Below are 21800 nucleotides of genomic sequence, written 5' to 3' on the forward strand. Positions count from 1 at the left end.
GGGTGTTGGAGGGTGTAGGGCTCTTAGTATTGGAGGGTGTAGGGTTCTCGGTATAGGGTGTAGGGCTCTTAGTATTGGAGGGTGTAGGGTTCTCGGTATAGGGTGTTGGAGGGTGTAGGGCTCTTAGTATTGGAGGGTGTAGGGTTCTCGGTATAGGGTGTTGGAGGGTGTAGGGCTCTTAGTATTGGAGGGTGTAGGGTTCTCGGTATAGGGTGTAGGCTGTGTCGGTCCTCCATGTAATAAATCTGTGTCCCTCTCTGTATGTGTGTCCCCGCCCTTGTGCTCCGCCCCTCCCCCTCTCCCCCGCCCCGCTCTCACATCCTGCAGTCTCCGTGTCTCTGCAGCTGTCTCCGGCTCTCCTCTCCTCCTCTCTCCGGCTCTCCTCTCCTCCTCTCTCCGGCTCTCCTCCTCTCTCCGGCCTCCCCTGTGTCTCTCATAGTAAGTGTCCTCCGCCCAGTGCTCTCTCTCCCCCGGGCAGTGTACGGAGTGTCCCCGGACCCCTCACTGATCTGTGGATGTGTGTCTCTTCCTCCGATCTCCAGGCCTGACGTGCGGTGCACAGATCTCTCCCTCTCATGACGTGTGATCGGACGGATCTCCCGGCCTCTCCGGATGTCTCTTCTTGCTGTCAGGAGGCCTGAGCTGTGCGGGGACGGAGGACGAGGTAAGGATCCCGATGTGATTGGTGGGATCGGTGTGTGTGATGTGATGGATCCGATGTGTGACGTGTACAGTGCCGGGTGTCCCCGGTCACCCCCGCCCGCCCCATACCAGGCATTCCCCGCACGGCTGGCATTGGATGTGTGCTGTCAGTATGCTCGGCATGTGTGGTATGTCTGGCAGCACCGATCACTTCCTGACCTTCTACATACTCCATGTGTCTGGAATGATGGAGGATCCCATCCTAGCCCTGATAATAATAATAATAGTGGGATGTGATGGGGTCACACCTGACACCTGTACCCATCATCCATCACTGACAGCTCCTACTATGATGTAATAGGTCAGTGATGTCACCCCCCCCCCCCCCCCCTGTCATCCATGGGACCCCACCCAAAAAACTATTTCACCCATTCCACTCTGGAGGATCCCACAACCTCATCATGTATGTCAGAGGGGGCCGCCCTCCTCGCCCGGGACTCTAAAGAACGCCATTCACCCCGAACCACTAGACTCACCGTGATTGGTGGATAGAAGTAATATCGCTCTCTGAGATCAGATCTATACACAATCCTATATTCCTGGTCCCCAGTCCTTACAGGGGATGGCTGCATTAGTTTTCCTTTATTTTTTTTACCCAGAGGGTCAGGCCTCGCTCACACAGGCGTGTACAGTACACATCTGTGCCAGGGCCGGGTTTACCCACACGGGGTACACAGGAGTTCTGTGCAGGCAGTCCCATTCATGTCTATTAGGACTCAGAGGCTGCACAGACACATCTGCTGCTCCCAATCTGACAGCTGTGTGTGTGTCCAAGTGCACAATGTCTTCATTCAGAGATATGTATTGGCACAGATGCCAAATTGGGAGCAGTGGCTGTGTCTGTGCAGCGGCTGCATCCTTATTGATATGAATGGGACTGACTACATGTGGATGCACAGAACTCCTGAACATCCTCTTGTTAGTAAACTTGGCCCTCTACAGATGTACACTCCATGTAGATGAGGCAGGCCTTAGAGTGGAGCTAAACACAAATACATACAATATTAATGCCTACCAATCCTTAGATGTGCTCACTGCATTCTTTTTCCTTCATTTTCACCTGGTGATCTGGCCCGTAAGTCTGTTATTATTTAACTTCCTTAAAAGGAATACTAAGGTCACATTTAGGCTGAGTTCACACTTGTGCAATGTTGGATATCACATGTGATTTTCAACACACTGCTGTGCAGATCACATGTGATGTCTGTGCGATGCAAATTCAACCATACAGATCGTATGGCTAAATTCACATCGCATTCGCACCAAAATGGTGCAGGACCCTTTTATTTGCAATCTGATTCCTGCACCATTTGGCAGTTTGCGAACCAATTTGGGGGTGTCACTAACTTTGAATTGACACCCGCATTGGTTCGCAGATGTCAGTGTGAACTGCCAGCAGGTGACATGCGATCCGGGAACCTGCACTGAAATCACGCTGGTGAATGCATTGCATATATGTTAACCGGCGCTAAAGGAGAAGTTACAGCCAAAGCTCGTTCAGCTGTACTTCGGCTGTACTCACAGGAGTTCAGTTCGTTCTGCACTCATGGGACCCATTTTCAGCGGACAGTGGGCTGACGTCACAGAGCTGGTCCAGACTGAGGAACGATCGCGACCATATGGTTGGGATCCACCCAGAAGCCTGGACCACCAACCTGGCTCAGCCTCTCAGCATGCCACTGGGAGGCTGAGCCGGCCCCTTCTGCCCCCTTCACAGCCCAGCGCTCCAATGATTGTTGTGGGGGATACAGAGCAGAGAGCCACTGACTGACAGTCACCAGCTCTCTGCTCACGGAGTACTGAGAACTGAGCAATCAGCAGTGTTTGATCGCTCAGTTCTCAGTCTTAGAGCTGGCGGGGGGGGAGGACAGAAGATTCAGCATTGGATTGATGCTTCATCCACCTAGGTAATTATTATTTCTTAAAAAAAACAAAAAAAAAACCAAAGTTCTCTTTTAACCACTTCAATACCAGGCACTTAGAGACCTTCCCGCCCAGGCCAATTTTCAGCTTTCAGCGCTGTCGCAATTTGAATGACAATTGCGCGGTCATACAACACTGTACCCAAACAAATTTTTTATCATTTTGTCCCCACAAATAGAGCTTTCTTTTGGTGGTATTTGATCACCTCTGCGGTTTTTATTTTTTGCGCAACAAATAAAAAAAGACCGAAAATTTTGAAGAAAAACAAGTTTTTCTTTGTTTCTGTTAAAATTTTTTGTAAATAAGTACGTTTTCTCCTTCAATGACGGGCACTGATATGGCTGCACTGACGGGCACTGTTGGGCACCGATGAGGTGGCACTGATGATGGGCACTGATAGGTGGCACTCATAGGCGGCACTGATGGGCACTCATAGGCGGCACTGATGGGCACTCGTAGGTGGCACTGATGGGTACTTATGGGTGGCACTGATGGGTACTTATGGGTGGCACTGATGGGCACTGATGGGCACAGATGGGCAATGACAGGTGGCACCAATGGGCAATGACAGGTGGCACTGATCAAACATATTGGGGGCATTGCTGGGCAGATCTGGAACATAATGGTGCCAATCAGTGCCCATTTGTGGGCACTGGCACAGATTGGGCACATGTGGATGGCCATGGGGTACATACCTGGCCATCCACATGTTGCTCCTTCCCTGGTGGTCCAGTGTGGTGATCTGAGGGGGGGCTGCCAGGAGAACCGCCGATCGGCTCTCCTCTACTCGCGTCTGTCAGACGCGAGTGAGGAAAAACCGATCAACGGCTCTTCCCATGGACAGCGTGATCAGCCGTGATTGGACACGGCTGATCACGTGGTAAAGAACCTCCGCCGGAGGCTCTTTACCAAGATCGGTGTAGCGGTGTGTCACGCTGACACACCGCTCCACCGAACGCCCAGTCAGGATAACGGAACCACTTCCCGGACGTCAATCCGCTATAGGGCGGGCGGGAAGTGGTTAAAGAGGAGCTTCAAGTGATTGCCTTAGAAGTGGGAGTGAGTACCTGTCAAAACTAGATATCTGCTGCCCCCCCCCCCCCAAAAGAAAATCATCTGAATGTGAAGAGGGGAGAGCGGAAGTTCCACTTTTTGGGTGAAGTTCCACTTTAAAGGCCTGTTCACACTGTTCTACAGCCCAAACCGCTGAAACTTTATGTGAAATGTACAAAGTGACACTTCGTTCTTGTCACAGCACAGTAGCATGGTGTACTGTGCACAGAGATGTACAGGACCATGCAGAGCGATGCGATATGATGGAAACATTGTATAATATTGCAGTGCACTGGAATGCAGAGAAACTTTGCATTCTGGTCTGAACACGACACAGAAAACTATTGTCATTGCAGTTACCTGCGTTTTTCCTTGAGAGGAAACCCAGGTAAATACTCATTGTGTGAATGGGCCCTAAAGTCCAACTTCAGGAAAAATGAAATGGAAGCAGTGCATTGTGTATCCATTCCGTTACTCCTCAGTCTTCATTCCAAACATGTCCTCCTAAGCCATTCTGCAGTGTAATGGATCAAAGTCACAGTTTGCTCTATGAGCCCAGCTCATATCCTGCCCTGGGGACCCGACATTTTTCCTGCTGGTTATTTTCTTGCTCACTGGTCCCCTCACCGCCCTTATGAGTTCTTTTTCCTGCCACTGCAGCCAATGAGGGAAGACCAGGCTGCTGTAAGCATCACCTCGCTAATTATCGGTGTCCTGATTATCAGTGCCCATCAGTGAAGGAGAAAAACGTGTTTTTTTTTTTTTTTTCCAAAACTTTCATCATTTTTTAGTTTCTTAAGCAAAAAATAAAAAAAACAGTGGTGATTAGATACCACCAAAAGAAAGCTCTTTGTGTGGGGAAAAAAATGTATAAAAAATCTTTTAGGTACAGTGTTGCATGACTGCGCAATTGTCATTCAAAGTGTGAGAGTACTGGAAGCTGAAAATTGGCCTGGGCAGGAAGGGGGTAAAAGTGCCCAGTAGGCAAGTAGTTAATGTACTAAAGTAAAGCTAAAGGCAAAACTTTTTTTTTTTTTTGGATCGGGAGAGGGATAACCCCTGTCAGTTTTTTATTTTTGCCTGTGTCTGGGAGAGATTTCCCTTCACTTCTTGCCTCAAAGCCATTTCTCAAAATGGAAAAATGTTTTTCTTTCAGTTATACTTTACTGGATAGCTATACTCCAGAACAAAATCGGAATATAATGCAGATCACTAGTCTTTAGATGTGGTTGTTGCATTTGTTTTTTTTTTTCTTTTTTTTTCAGACTAAGTACATTTGTTTTTAGTACAGAAAATAACTGACTGATTAGAAATCTTGTGTCCTTGTAATTTGCTGTGCACTGAACTGATATATCAGTGATACTAACTTTCCCAGCTTTCTTCTGTGAAGTACAGAACACCTCTTCCCTATGTAATGGAGATTAGGGGTGGGGTTTGCAGTCCAAATTGGGATAAACAATGGGTGACAACACTGCTCCCCATAGGTAGAATGAGTGATTGTTGTTACTGTCAGGATCACCAGGTGAAAATAAAGGAAAGAAAACCAATGCAGCCACTGGATCTGTGGACTAGTAAGCTGCAATATATTATTTTTGTGCTTTGATTTTGGATACGCTGTAAAGTGATTGTAAATCATTACATATACCCAGCAAAGTGACTGGCCTCAGAGATGAAAAAATCCTCATACATAAGCTGTACCTGTATCTGCAGCCCTTCAAAGTCCAGAATTTATAAAGCTTGTCTGAGGTGTCAGAAAACCAGGGGGGGAGGGGGGGTTGGGGGGCGGAGAGCTGAAATTCTACACTGCAGAGCCCAGTGACGAGAGCTCTGAGAGCTGATTGGAGGGAAGCGACACACCCCTGTCCACACAGCACACAGGAACAGAGCTGAGGCTGTCAATCAGCTGGAGCTCCCTCCCCTGTCACCATTTTTCTCTTGGTGTCAGGAAAACTCATCAGAAGTGATTCATGCTGATAGCAGAGTAACGGGGCAGCAGACAGAAAAGACATTTAGTGCTCCTAATTGAGATAAGTACACACTATAGAGGGATATGCTTTGTTCATATTTAATGTCTGAGGTTTACAACCACTTTAAGTCTGCTGTCTGTTTGTTTAGGAAACCTCCTTCATGGTACGGGAAGTACAATGTTGCATTGTGGTTTATTGCCATGCCCTATTTCAGCTCCTACTGATAACTTCCAGACATGCTGTTTACTTTTGTATCTGTGTTATGTGCTTATTAGTGACAACACAAAAATGATACATATTCTAGCTATATCAATTGTTACTATCAGCCACGTGACTGTTATTTTCAACTGTCATTGCTGATTATAACCAATATGAGGCTGAAACACCAGATGAGGATCACTGTGGTGAAAAAAGTGACCGCTATTTTATTTTTATATGAAAAGTACAGTTTTATATGAACAAACTTTAAGATGCTTACCCCTGTGTCAACCTTTGTAAATGAAGCCTTTTGTTTTTTATTGGCTATTAGTATACATGTTGACAATAACTCCAGTAGTACACAAGCAGTACATACATTTTATAGTAAATATTTGATAATTAGCCCTTTCATGACTAAGCCTATTTTTGACATTTGGTGTTTACAAGTTAAAATCCATATTTTTTGCTAGAAAATTACTTAGAGCCCCCAAACATATTTTTTTTTTTCAGCAGAGAATCTAGAGAATATAATGGCGATTGTTGCAATATTTTATGTCACACGGTATTTGTGCAGCTGTGTTTTAAACGCAACTTTTTGGGAAAAGGGACACTTTCATGAATTGTTAAAAAATGAAACAGTAAAGTTAGCCCAATTTTTTTTGTATAATGTGAAAGATGATGTTACGCCAAGTAAATAGATATCAAACATGTCATGCTTTTATAATTGCACGCACTCGTGGAATGGCGACAAACCACGGTACCTAAAAATCTCCATAGGCGACGCTTTACATTTTTTTTATGGTTGCCAGGTTAGAGTTACAGAGGAGGTCTAGTGCTAGAATTATTGCTCTCGCTCTGACGATTGCGGCAATACCTCACATGTGTGATTTGAACACCGTTTACATATGCGGGCGTGACTTCCGTATGGGTTTTTTTTTTTTTTTTTTTGCTGCGCGAGCTTGCGGGGAAGGGGACGATTTAAATGTATTTATTTTTTTCTTATTTATTTTTAATATTAATAAATTGTTTTTTTAAAAAAAAATTTTGATCACTTTTATTGCTGTCACAAGAAATGTAAACATCCCTTGTAAAAGTAATAGGTGGTGACAGGTACTCTTTATGGAGGGATCGGGGGTCTCCAAATTCTCCAAATCCCTCCTTTGGCACTTCAAAGTATTCAGATCGCCGTTTTTGGCGATTCTGAATACTGTATATTTTTTTTAAAACCGGCGCCATTGGCAGCTGAGTAAACGGGAAGTGACGTCATGACGTTGCTTCCGTGTTTACAATCAGGAGACCGGAATGAAGCCGCTTATGGCTTCATTCCAGTATGTCTCTAGCCGCCGGAGGTGGCGGTTTGTCAATCGGGCTTCCCGGTGGAACGGGAGGCCCTGTAAGAGCGGCGGAAGGGGCGGGGCGTCCCCTCCTTCTCCTCCGGTATAACAGCTAAGCGGCTTTTAGCCGCATCGGTTGTTATCGCTGGAAAGCCAATCGCCGGCTCTAAAACACAGTACCGGGATAATGCCTGCAGCTGCGGGCATCATCCCGGTATAACTCCCCAAAAGCAGAGCACGCACATCTGCGTACGCTTGGCGGCAAGGGGTTAAGCTGGCCAGAGATGAATCTTCAATCCTCTTTCTTCTCCATCTATACAATCGAGGTGAATAGAGGAATCCCTGCCGTGATGAGACTTTCTGCTGTCTCTCCAGGGACAGGCTGCAGCTGCTAATTAGGAAATATTTTTCAACAAGAAGTTGATCATTAGCGGCCACACATTGATCAAAATTCTTTCAATCCCTGCTGAATCGGTCAAATTTCGATCCATCTATGGCCAGCTTTAGGCTAAAGCTGCCTATACACCAAGTCTTTTTTTGTTACCAGATTTGCATGACCTCTCCATTGCTATTATAGTCTCTGAAGTAGAGCAGAGAATGTGCCGGGTGGAGGTGTGTTAGTTTGGTTGGCATCTTGGACTAGGGTTGCCACCTCATCCCGAACACATTAATTACACAGGTTCTGTGGATGATTAAGGTGATAATTAAACTCACTTGGTGCTTTATCTGGATTAAATTAGCCTCAGAACCTGTGTAATTCATGTGTGTTCGGGTTTAAAGGGATGAGGTGGCAACCCTAACCTGGACCATTGGGTGAGCACTTCAGTGGCAGGCTGAATGCATGTTATGCCTATGAAACAGTTAGTGATCGTGGGCCAGATTTGTTGTCAATCCTCTTTGGTTTTGGTAGATCCAAGATCAGCTCCTTCAATTTATCAAAAGACAGGGTCACCCACTGAGCAAATTTCAGCCAGTTCCTGAGGAACAATGGAAATGTGTACAGTGTATGGCCAGCCTAAAGCCCATCTCAATTTTTAAGGCCCCTTTAAATAGCTTATTAGGGCCAAGCTGGCCCCAAAAAACTACTTACTGAGCTAACAGGTGTGCTTGTTGTGCATGGTTAATTAAAAGTATATAGCCTCAGCTACATACAGTATACTGTGTTTCAGCAGTGGGACGGAGACTTTTTGCCCCACTTCCGCAACCAAATATAGTCAGGCTGAGCTCTGCTCACCCATTCATGGGATGCTTATGTATTCTATGAATGAATACAAAGCTTGTCATCCACCCCTCCCCTCCTCCTCCGCCTCAGCCAGTCAGAGGAAGCTTTGTATTCTTTTATATAATACAAAGCCTCCTGTGAATGACTGAGCAATGTTCAGCCTGACTCTGTTTTGGGAGTGGGACGGGAAGTTCCTGTTTCAGTGCCGGTGTTCTGCCGAGAAAGTTCCGCTCGGCGGCTAAGTTCCCCCCTCTACTGCGCAGACGCAGCGCCTGCGCAGTAGGAACCGGCGGAAATAGCCGAAGCGGAATAGCTGAAAATCAGCTGTACACGGCGCCTGTAAGAGGGCCCCTCGCGGGCTCGCTTTGCTCGCCACGCTTCGGGCACGGCCTCGCTTCGCTCGGCTCTTTTAGATTCCCCCTCTAGGTCCACTTGGATGGTGGGGAAGGAACCTGGACCCAGAGTGCAGGCGCCGTGTACAGCTGATTGAAGCGTTTGAGCTTCGGCTATCTCCGGCGGCTGACAGTAGTCCGTACTGCGCAGGCGCTGCGCCTGCGCAGTACAGGGATGGAACTTATCCGCCGAGGGAACATTCTCAGCAAGACCCCGGAACACAGCCCTATATACTGTGTGTAGCGGAGACTACATACAATTCAGAGCACTCAGCAAGCATACCTGTTGGCCCAAACAAACTATTGAAAGAGACCTTAAACTATAACTTAAGGCAAAACTTTTTTTTTTTTAGTTTTGGATAGAGTGGTGAGGAATTAGAACATCCCGTTTTTATTGCTGTCTGTGCCTCGGTTAAGGAGATTTATCTTCTGTGTTTGTCCTGTTTACCATTATTATTGAAAGTGAAAGTATAAGAAATCCCAAATTGTGGGTTGTCTCCAGAAAATTAATTGAGGGGAAATCTTCCAATGGGGACACTAGTTCTGGTGACCTGGGGGTTCCCAAGGAATTCCCTTAATTTGCAGGGATTTCTTCTCACTTCCTGTTTGGCTATGGGGCAGGATGTAAAGGAAAATCTCAGCAATGGGACAAGGAGAAAGGAAAAACTGACTGGGGTTATAAGCCTCCATTGCTCTATCCAGAATGGAAAAAAAGCTTTGCCTATAGTTCTACTTTAAAGGCAAAGATCACCTTTCTGAGCATGTTACATGTTATACCTGTTTTGGGGGTTCAGCATGCACCCGCTCTCCCCTCGATCCCTCTCTTCCTTATGACAGCGGGCAAGGGACCCCCCCCCCACACACTGTCACAATTTGAAAACATTGCAGACGTGTGGGGCTCCAGTTTCCTGTGAATGAATGGACTACAAGTACCGTCATCCATTGTTGCTTACTCCTTTAGTTCTCAATGAAAACTGTAGGCCCTGGTGAACGTCCTGTATCGGAGGTACGGGCAGACAGCTATCCTGAGAGTCTGCATGAGCCTGGGGTTGCTCCCAGGTGCAATGCTCTGCAGGCTCCTTTTGATTTTTTTTTTTTTTATTTCTAAATGCACATTTTTTTTTTTTTTACCTGCAAAAAAATGTGTATTTATAATTTTTTTTTTTTTTTTTTTCCCCAAAAGGTGACATTCTCCTTTAAACGGTAAGTTAAACTTTAAACCATTGGTAATTGATTCCTGAAGACTCAGAGCTTTAATTAAAAAGATTGAGACCAAAGATAGCATTTACTACATTTCCGTGTGTTCTCTGTATGGTGTAAATTCAAACATTCCAAGATACAATGGTCAGTTTCTAATCTGATTCCTTGAGCTGAAAGTTTATTGAAGTTGCCCAGTCATCCTTTTAAAAACATAAAAGATACCCATTATAGGCAATAAAGTTATTCATATGTGTGCTTCATCCTTAATCTGGTTGAAATGCGTCTATGAAACGTTTATTTCTAGTTTCACAAAGTGACTGTCAGCTCACATTTTATAGGCCGGGGATCTGTTTATAGGTGTAATTTGGTGCATTGTAGAAGAGCCTGAACGGACGTTTGTTGTCACACGTGTGGCGTCCATGTAAATGTGTACATAGCATTCAGGAAGAAGCTGATTTCTATTTCTCAGTAGTAGCAATGTTGAAATGGATGGATAAGGAGGGGGCATTATGGGGGGGGGGGGGAGATATCGGCTCTCTGGCTATGAAGGTTAGTCTCTGCTTTGTGTCATATGGATGAAACGGAAGATAAAGCTTGGCTTGGCCGAACAGCCAGTGCATTAACATCTGTCACTAAAATCTGCTTTGACCCAGATATAATCACCTTGAGTATTGAGGCCTAAGTCCCGGCATAAATTAAACGCCGTATGTGTTGAGTCTGTGATAACTCCTTACTAAAAATGTCTGATGTTTTGTGTTAAAGGGCTACGGCACTCTTGGCCTTGGTTGGGTTAATCAGTGTGTCTCTGTTTGTTGCACAAAGCCCTTTTCATGTTGTGGGACGATGACATTTTCACATGACGGGAGAAAACCTCAGGATATCCCATTATGGGAAATTGTGAGCTTCGTCATTGACTCATGGATAGTGGCAATTAATGTGATCTGTGGTTGTAGCTGGGATGTGCAGTCCATTATTATTGGTGATTAGTCATTCTCTGCTACTGGATTTACGCTTTGCTGCTTTGTAACCAGCCTCCTCATTATGTTACAATACACTTTATGTGTCACTGATGTTCATGCTTCTTTTTCTGGACGCCTTATGTATTTTTCAATACTGGTTATGTAGTTCTGGGTCATTGTCAAAGTATGTGTTTTTATGCGATTTGATATTTTGTCACTCCGCAACTCTCTGGCTTACAGCACTTTGCTTCTCCAGAGTCATATATGTTTAATTCTAAACAAGCCATTCTTAACCAGGGTTCTGTGGAGTTCTAGGGCTCTTTCAGAGGTAGGTCTTCCTTGAGGTGTAGCTGATTGACATCCTATCTTATAGCATTGCCATCTACATAGTTCTGGGTTGAACAGCACTTGGAAGAACCAGCATCATGACACCAATTATCTCTTTAGCTGTCTGTAAAGGGTGGTATTGTTTGTTTTACCTGCCAGCAATGTAAGAGGGGCATTCTTCCCACTGGCCATCAATGTAAAGGGGGGGGGGGGGGCATTCTTCCCACTGGCCATCAATGTAAAGGGGGGGGGGGGCATTCTTCCCACTGGCCATCAGTGTAAAGGGGGGGGCATTCTTCCCACTGGCCATCAATGTAAAGGGGGGGCATTCTTGCCACTGGCCATGAATGTAAAGGGGGGGGCATTCTTGCCACTGGCCATGAATGTAAAGGGGGGGCATTCTTGCCACTGGCCATGAATGTAAAGGGGGGGGGCATTCTTGCCACTGGCCATGAATGTAAAGGGGGGGGGGGCATTCTTGCCACTGGCCATGAATGTAAAGGGGGGGGCATTCTTGCCACTGGCCATGAATGTAAAGGGGGGGGGGCATTCTTGCCACTGGCCATGAATGTAAAGGGGGGGGCATTCTTGCCACTGGCCATGAATGTAAAGGGGGGGGCATTCTTGCCACTGGCCATGAATGTAAAGGGGGGGGCATTCTTGCCACTGGCCATGAATGTAAAGGGGGGGACATTCTTGCCACTGGCCATGAATGTAAAGGGGGGGACATTCTTGCCACTGGCCATGAATGTAAAGGGGGGGGCATTCTTGCCACTGGCCATGAATGTAAAGGGGGGGGCATTCTTGCCACTGGCCATGAATGTAAAGGGGGGGGCATTCTTGCCACTGGCCATGAATGTAAAGGGGGGGGCATTCTTGCCACTGGCCATGAATGTAAAGGGGGGGGCATTCTTGCCACTGGCCATGAATGTAAAGGGGGGGGCATTCTTGCCACTGGCCATGAATGTAAAGGGGGGGGGCATTCTTGCCACTGGCCATGAATGTAAAGGGGGGGGGCATTCTTGCCACTGGCCATGAATGTAAAGGGGGGGGCATTCTTGCCACTGGCCATGAATGTAAAGGGGGGGGCATTCTTGCCACTGGCCATGAATGTAAAGGGGCGGGGGCATTCTTGCCACTGGCCATGAATGTAAAGGGGTGGGGACGGGGCATTCTTCCCACTGGCCATCAATGTAAAGGGGGTGGGCATTCTTGCCACTGGCCATGAATGTAAAGGGGGGGCATTCTTGCCACTGGCCATCAATGTAAAGGGCATTCTTCCCACTGGCCATCAATGTAAAGGGGTGGGGACGGGGCATTCTTGCCACTGGCCATGAATGTAAAGGGGGGGCATTCTTGTCACTGGCCATGAATGTAAAGGGGGGGGGCATTCTTGTCACTGGCCATGAATGTAAAGGGGGGGGCATTCTTGGCACTGGCCATGAATGTAAAGGGGGGGGCATTCTTGTCACTGGCCATGAATGTAAACGGGGGGGGCATTCTTGTCACTGGCCATGAATGTAAAGGGGGGGGCATTCTTGTCACTGGCCATGAATGTAAAGGGGGGGCATTCTTGTCACTGGCCATGAATGTAAAGGGGGGGGGGCATTCTTGTCACTGGCCATGAATGTAAAGGGGGGGGGCATTCTTGTCACTGGCCATGAATGTAAAGGGGGGGGGCATTCTTGCCACTGGCCATGAATGTAAAGGGGGGGGGCATTCTTGCCACTGGCCATGAATGTAAAGGGGGGGGCATTCTTGCCACTGGCCATGAATGTAAAGGGGGGGGCATTCTTGCCACTGGCCATGAATGTAAAGGGGGGGGCATTCTTGCCACTGGCCATGAATGTAAAGGACATTCTTTCCACTGGCCATCAATGTAAAGGGGGGGGGGGGGGCATTCTTCCCACTGGCCATCAATGTAAAGGGGGAAAGGGGGGGCCATTCTTCCCATTGGCCATTAATGTAAAGGGGGGGCATACTGACCATGAATGTAAAGGGGGGGGGAGCATTCTTCCCACTGACCACCAGTATAAAGGGCACCCCCCCCACTCCTAAACAAATTGTTTTAGATGGGGTTCCCTGAGACCTGAAAATTATTTCAAGGGTTCCTTTGGGATAAAAATAAAGCTTGAGGAAGGCTGTTGTAAACAAACTTCAAGAAGCTGAGGGGTATGAGTTTTGTTGTACCAACCCTACAAAGATTTTTTTCAAATAGAAACCAAAATGGTGGGCGAAATCAGCACAAAATATGGTGTGGTGTGGTAAGTTCCTTTTTTTTTTATAAAAATGATTGAATTGCCGCAGCACGTGTACAGCCCTGTGGGGCTTCCTTTGCCACTTAGGGAGCGAAGTTGAGAGGGGTGGGCAGTTGGACTTCATGTTTTCACCATCCCTCGACATAAATGTCAACTAGGCCTTATGGATATGTTCAAATGGGCACTTGATGTGTCATGTCCAAGCTTCTCACCAATGTTGGGCATTCTTTAAGTCAAAGATCATTGTCAACGATTGATTATCAGGCATGTAACAAGTCTTTACTCTCTAGTAGGTAACAGTATTTGCTACTGTCTTTCAGCAGCTGCTTTTTATCCAAAGATGGTATTTAAACAAAAACAGGAGCCTTCATTTAACACTGTCAGCCCTGATTAATGTTAGTGAATTGTACATCTTTTAGATTCCATAGATTCCGTGCTTTTTCTGTTGTTATTTCCGCAAACCTCTGTTGTCGATCAGACAAACGAAGCTGGAGATGGGCTTCAATTTTTTTACAGCTCGTTCACAACAGCTGGTGTGCGCTGTGAAGGGGGCAGTGCTGATACTTTGTAGTGATGTATCGCACGGTTTATTATTATTATTATTATTATTATTATTATTATTATTATTATTTTTTTAAACTTTATTGAAATGTGACATATTTTAGTCTCTGCAGCGGGTTGCGATGTGGTGTACTGCATTGCAACGCGCTGCGCTGAAAAAACAGAGCACTTGCTTTATTTATTTAATTTTTCATGGCAAACAACTCCAGAGCATTGGTGTGAACTGCACTCAGGACATAAGCCAGATTGCCTTGTTTATGCATTGGGACTGTGTTGGGCAAGGCTGCATAGGGTGCGAATAGGCTCTTGGTAGATGTTTTCTATGGCACTATTATGTTGGTTCTTTATTTATAAAACTGGGTCAAACTTGGTGTTCCATTGCTAATAAAAGAGCAGCATTTTTTTTGTTTTTTTTTGTTATAGAAACCTATATTTTAAGATCTAATTAGACACAACGAGTAATGGAAATGCTTTTATCTTTATGATGTGTACTTTTGTGACTATTCTGTTTTGCAGACACCTTTTATATTCTTTGTTGTAGCTCAGTATTGATTGTGTGGGTACTGATTGTTCAATGCTGATTTATTGCTCTTGCTAGAATGACGGTTAAACTATTGTAAATTCCAAGTGTATTTTGTGTTAATTAACTTCAGTTTGACACAGTAATGTATGTGTGTTTTCTGTGGAGGAAAGGGGAACTATCTTTAGAGAAGTGAGGCTTTTTTTACCATTTTGGAAAATGCAGAATTGAGTCATTTTCGTGGTCAGCGTCGCTTATTAGCAGGTTGTATTTTTGAGGATTTATTTAATTATTGAACAACTACAGTGCTCTCGGTCAATCCAAAATGTTAATAAACCTCAAACCTGAACATTTGAAGTGGAAGAAAACTCTCATCTCTGACTTTTACCTATAGGTAAGCCTATAATAAGTACCTATAGGTACTGTAAATGTCTCCTAAACGTGTGCCGTTTAGGAGATATTTACTATACGTGCAGCCTGTGACATCACCGGCCACCCGAGCCATTCCTGTGCCATAAACAGGGGCTCCCGTACGCATGCGAGGGGATGACGCAAGGGAGTCCGTGAACCTGGAAGAAAGACCGGGTGAAGATGGAAGCGCCTGCCGGGCTCCCTTACAATGTATGGCGGAAAATCGGCTGGGGTGCCGACATCGCAGGATTAATGGACAGGTAAGTGTCCCAATATTAAAAGTCAGTAGCTACAGTATTTGTAGCTGCTGACTTTTTTATTTTTTTTGGAGGGGGTGTGGAACTACTCTTTAAAGACCCTGTAAACACTGAATATCTGTTACTTTGCCAGAAATCTATAAGCTTCTAAGCTGTGTTGTTGGTGGACAACACACAGCAGTTTTGTGAACTGAGTGGTGTCATTCCTTCCCAGTTTACTCTTCCAATACTACTCAGACCCAATAACCTTCCCATCTCCACAATATAACAGCTGATCGTTCCGTAGTCCCACAATATAGACTGGGAGGGCTGATTACTTTTATTGAAATAAGGCAAAGTGTGACACATTTTTGCACATATGGAACAGATCTAACAAAATGCTTTTAACTGTGTATTTGGCAAACAAAAAGCAAGCAAATAGGAGAAATGTATTGTTCAGATATACATACACTTTAAAGCAATGCTTTCATTAATCACATTGCTTGCATAAGGTGTGACCTACAGTGCCTTGAAAATGTATTCACACCCCTTGAAATTTTCCACATTTTGTCGTGTTGCAACCAAAAACATAAATGGATTTTATGTGATAAACCAACACAAAGTGGCACATGATTGTGAAGTAGAAGGAAAATGATAAATGGTTTTTAAACTTTTGTACAAATATGGAGAAGTGTAGCATGCATTTGTATTCAGCCCCGTTTTACTCTGATACTCCTAGTGGAACCAATTGCTTTCAGAAGTCTCCTAATTTAGTAAATAGAGTCCACCTGTGTGTAATTTAATCTCAGTATAAATACAGCTGTTCTGTGAAGCCCTCCGTAGTTTGTTAGAGAACCTTGGTGAACAAACGGCATCATGAAGGCCAAGGAACACACCAGACAGGTCAGGGATAAATGTATAGAGAAGTTTAAAGCAGGGTTAGGTTATAAAAAAAAAAAATATCCCAAGCTTTGAACATCTCACGGAGCTCTGTTCAATTCATCATCCAGAAATGGAAAGAGTATAGCACAACTGCAAACCTATCAAGACATGGCCGTCCACTTAAACTGACAGGCTGGGCAAGGAGAGCATTAATCAGAGAAGCAGCCAAGAGGCCCATGGTAACTCTGGAGGAGCTGCAGAGAGCCACAGCTCAGGTGGGAGAATCTGTCCACAGGACAACTATTAGTCATACACTCCACAAATCTGGCCTTAATGAAAGAATTGCAAGAAAAAAGCTATTGCTGAAAGAAAACCACAAGAGGTCCGTTTGTCATTTGTGAGAAGCCATATGGGGGGACACAGCAAACATGCGGAAGAAGGTGCTCTGGTCAGATGAGACCAAAATTGAACTTTTTGGAATAAAAGCAAAACGCTATGTGTGGTGAAAAACTTACATTGCACATCACCCTAAATACACCATCCCCACTGTGAAACATGGTGGTGGCAGCATCATGTGGGGATGCTTTTCTTCAGCAGGGACAGGGAAGCTGGTCAGAGTTGATAGGAAAATGGATGGAGCCAAATACAGGGCAATCTTAGAATAAAACCTGTTAGAGTCTGCAAAAGACTTGAGACTAGGGCGGAGGTTCACCTTCCAGCAGGACATACAGCCAGAGCTACAATGGAATGGTTTAGATCAAAGCATATTCATGTGTTAGAATGGCCCAGCCAAAGCCCAGACCTAAATCCAATTGAGATATGAATACTTTTTCAAGGCACTGTATTTTTTTATTTTAAGTCAAATGCTTATCAATGCTTAATCAAAACCAATACTTTGCTTCAGTTTATGCATTTGAGTTTGTGAACTTTAACAATACATTTCTTTTATTTGCTCTCTTTTGATCTGTTAAATATACCACTAAAAGTGTTTATATCTGTTCAACAAGTGCAAAAAATAGCAGTTTACTCAACCAGAAATCTTGTGAGCTGATAACTTCCTGTACTCTGTGCCTCTGAATTGTTATCAGGTAGCATTGTTTCCTGCTGTCTGTGTCAACTCTGCATCAACTCTGCATCTATATACGGTTCTCTGGTCTTTGACTTAAAGCGGACGTCCGCCTTTCAGCTTCACAGCCAGTTCCCCACTGTCTACTTGGCCTAGTGGCGGAGCAAGGAGGAGGGGGGCCGAACTTCTGGGAGATGGCGCTGTTACAAAAAACAGGTCCCTTTTCGGCGGAACTCCGCTTTAAAGAAGTACAGCCAAAGCTTGTTTGGCCGTACTTCTCCTGTGGATCAGAGGAGTGCAGTTCATTCTGCACTCCTATGACCCGTTTCCAGACTGAAGTCCGCTGTCTGCTGACGTCACAGAGCCGGTCCAGGCTTGGGCAAGATCTCGACAGTGAAATTGGGATCCGCCCACATGCCTGGACTGGGACCCGGCTAAGGCTTCATGCACACGAGACGCCGGTGCAAACTCTGCTGAACACATGTTTTTAAAAGCTGAATCTGGCGTTTAGAAACGCCCGTTTTGCCGCGTTTGCATGCCGCGTTTAAGCCGCGTTTGCGTCTAGAAGCATCTGCAGAGCAGAGAATGACATTTTGCGACCCATATCTCAGGGCCACTTGGTGCTAGGAACCCCAAATTTGGTGTGCTAACACAGTGGAACTAGCACTACAACATAACTAAATTTGGGTTCCTAGCACCAAGTGGCCCCGAGACACAGGGCCCCAAAGTTGGGTCACAAAATGTCAAGCACTTCTGCAGCAGAGAATGACATTTTGCGACCTGACTTTGGGGCCCCATATCTCGGGGCCACTTGGTGCCAGAAACCCCAAATTTAGATATGTTGTAGTGCTAGTTCCACTGTGTTAGCACACCAAATTTTGGGGTTCCTAGCACCCCAACTAACATCGCATCGTGGAGCTGTCAGTTTTTTTTTTTTTTTGTTCAGTCCTTCTGGTTTGAACGAAAAAAAAAAAACACTTTGTGTTTACTAGGCTTTAGAAAGTACCGGTGCGTAATATTAGGATGACACCCAGATAACTGTCATTTTAAGAAAAAGGTCAGCAATGGCAGCCTACTTATTTCTCCTATGACGGGCCTTTAATACATCGAGAACAAAGGATGAGTCATTCTGCAGATCTTATATGCATAATAGTATTGGCTGTGTGTAGGACAGTGATTGTGTCTTTCTACTGTCACATGTGCTTTGCTGGTGAATGTAATTCCTGTATGACATTATTGCATTATGTGGCCACTTGTCATCTTGGAATGTGATATTATCTTTGCTGAGCAAAAGGAAATTCTGTTACAAACAGATAAGAATGTGTATGTGTATATATATATAATATATATACAGTGTGTGTGTATAATTTGTGTTTAATTCTGGCAGTAAAATATCTTGGGCATAGTTGCCGAAATAAAGGTGTAAAGAGAGGAGAGGTGGTTGGCGGAGAGTAGACAATATGTATACTTAAAGTGTATCTAAGCCCTCACCATGTAAAACAACTCATTCAGTTTAAAATGGGAATAAAAGGCAAAACATTTTAAAGTGATCACATTCCCTCTGTTCCGCAGCACACTGAGCTTCCCAGTGAAAGGCTGTGTGGGGGTGGGGGGGCATGTTAGGACAAGTCTGATCATTGGAGGAGAGCACACCAATTTCCCAGAATAGGTGGAGAACTGACCATGCTGTGTGCTTCTGCTTGGTGTGGTCAGTTTTTAATAGGAAAGCAGAGGGACTGGCAGGAACACCAGGGATTTCACATAAAGGAAGCAATACAAGGAGGACAGGATACTTTCTCATACAAGTACCTGCCTTGAGGCACAATTCCTGCCACTGACACCAACGATGGGGCACAATTCCTTCCACTGACAACAAAAACGGGGCACTATTCCTCCCAATGACACCAACTGTTTCTCCCCTAATACGAAAGATCGGTCATTAATGCCCACTGGGCACAGTCCAGCCTCCTAAAGTCTGAAGCACAATGAACTGGCCATTTTTATAGGAGGTTTGGAGACCCCTCCTATAGTGTGTACTATAGTCATATCTGACAGGCTGTGCCGACTGCAAAGGATTGAGTGGGGAGGGGGCACTTTTAACACATGGCCTGAGATTGACAGCCTCTTTTTGTGTAGGGGGGGTGTCAGTTCCCTTCCCTTCACTTGGCTCTATACTCTAAGCGAAGTGTTGTGACATCAGAGCCTTGTCCCTTGCCTCTGGAAGCTCATAAAAGCTGTGTAAGTTTTGTACTTTAAACAGATGTAGAGAAGAGAGGAATGCAGGTAAACAAATACAACTTATGTAAGAGAATTTTGTTTTATCGTATCACCTGAGGTTAGTACTTCACTGGGTATGAGTAAGCACTTACAACCACTGTGATTTCTCTTGTTCAGCCCACGAGTAGGAGAAATCTCTTCTGGCTTTTGTATTCAGATAGCTGCCACTCCCGCAGGGGCCTGAATACCTAAACAGTATCTGCATCTGATTGGATTCAGTCACCGATCGGCCAACAGTTTTCCACTTGGCTTGGTCAATTTGTAAATGAACTTTTGTCAGGCCGGGTAGTGCTGACGTAGTTCTGATTCAGCAGAAATCAGACAAAATTTGAGTTATTTAGGTAATTGTCACATTATTCCTGTTGAACTTGATGGATGTTTATATTGGTTCTCCTCCCCTTTAGCAGAGATCAGGTAATATTTGTGTCCTTCCACGGTGGAATCATCCCGGAGGAGCAGTTTGTGCAACAGAAGTACTTCAGGACTTCTACCAAGACAGGTCTCTTTCCAGCCGTAACAGATAGCTCTGAATGACATCCTGAAACAAGTATGCAGCAAAGGGTAGTCAGAGCGCCCGATATACTGTACAATTCTGGGGTAGTAGCTAAAAAAAAAATCAGTAAATCCAGGGATCCGTATGACAGCCAGGCATCTCACATTTTCAGAAGGAGATGCAGTGGGAGCCTACAGATTTCGCTCAGGGTGGTGGGTAGAAGGGAAGGGTAGGGGTAGGGGTGGGGGTGTAGTATCACAATAGGGCCCTGTTAAGGCAATGTGTCTCCACTGATAACTTCTGTAGGAAGGACTTTGCATCCTTCTGTTATACAGCTTCACTGTCAGCAGCTTCTGGCTAACATATGGTTCTGGCATACGGAAGCTCATTCTTTCACCTACATTGGCAGTGATGTTGCTGTCACAGAGCTAGTAAAAGACTTTAGTGTTGGACCTTAGCTGCTGTCTTTGGAGACTGGAAAGTCCTTCAGATAGGTATTAACAGCAGTTACTCAGACAATGTAAAGGCTAACTAGAGTCTCCTGTTGGATTGTTGATGAACATTTTTCAGTTCTTTGCAGTTCTCTTCTAAAGCTGGCTATAGTCTAGTGCAGTGGTCTCAAAACTGCGACCCTTTGATAGCCTTTATCTTGCCCTCGGGCCCTATTCCTCTCACTGACAGCAGCAAGGAGGTACCATTCCTTCCACTGACACTAATATTGGGGAACCATTCCTCTAACTGAAATGGGGCATTTTTCCAATTTACCAATGGCATTTGGCATTTTTCCAAATTTCCAATTTACCAATGATGGGGCACTATTCCTCCAACTAATACCAATAATTGGGCACTATTCCTCCAACTACTACCAATGATGGGACACTATTTCTCCAACTACTACCAATGATGGGACACTATTTTTCCAACTACTACCAATGATGGGACACTATTTCTCCAACTAATACCAATGATGGGACACTATTCCTCCAACTAATACCAATGATGGGACACTATTCCTCCAACTAATACCAACGATAAGGCATTTTTCTTTCAACTAATACCAATGATGGGGCACTAGTCCTCCTCCTAACTACAGGCGCTGTGTAGTTTTTTTTTTTTTTTTTTTACTCCCACTGGCCACCCTAAAGTCTGAAGGACAGTAAACTGGCCCTTTGGAAAGTTTGGAGACCGCCTGCTCTAGTGAAATGTTGTTCAATTTTTTGTTTTTAAAGTGGTGGTAAACTCGCTGCATATTAGCACATTATGGCAGAGCTATTTGTCATAATGTTCTCTCTAGCGCTGCGGTGTCACCGATCTTGCAGTTTCTGGGCACTTCCGTATTCGCCATGGTCTACCATCTGGGTCCTGTCTCTTTGGCCGCTTGAATGGTCGGGCCGTGATGACATCACTCCCACGCATGCACACAGGAATCATATCATTATGCCACAGATTGGGCGCTGTGAATGCACGCTGAGCTGCGCATGTGTGGTTCAGTGTGCATTACAGCTGACAGGCAGGGGAAGCTTTTATGATAGACCGATTGGGTAAAAACAATTTGTTGTAAAAACAAAAAAGCCCTACCTGTCAGCAATTTTATTTATTTTTTAAAGTGGGTTTAATACAACTTTAAGAACGTTTGTTTGATTTTCTAATCATTAGTGGGCTCAAATCGACATTTTATTTTTCGGCCATGGTGAAGTTATACGGTGGAAAATTTTTCTCAGGCATATTAATTTCTAACAGTGAATAAAGTGGTTGTCGTTTGGGAAAGTACATTCACTCCAAAATCAAATGTTAAATGAAATTTTAAACGACATTTGTT

General features: G+C 44.9%; 1 protein-coding gene across 4 annotated transcripts in view; it reads left to right on the plus strand.

Moving 5' to 3' along the window:
• Nucleotides 1-304: 304 nt before the first annotated feature.
• Nucleotides 305-21800, plus strand: part of MYO9A (myosin IXA) — a 177673-nt gene continuing 156177 nt past the window's right edge. For 3 of the 4 annotated variants that reach the window (XM_073619115.1, XM_073619117.1, XM_073619116.1), the window contains exon 1: nucleotides 311-664. The gene's annotated coding sequence lies outside the window, so the exon portion shown is untranslated. Of the gene's footprint in view, nucleotides 665-21800 lie in introns of all 4 variants that reach the window. The other variant, XM_073619113.1, reaches the window with a different exon arrangement.

Source organism: Aquarana catesbeiana, linkage group LG03, assembly GCF_042186555.1.
Source record: "Aquarana catesbeiana isolate 2022-GZ linkage group LG03, ASM4218655v1, whole genome shotgun sequence".
NCBI lineage: Eukaryota > Metazoa > Chordata > Amphibia > Anura > Ranidae > Aquarana > Aquarana catesbeiana.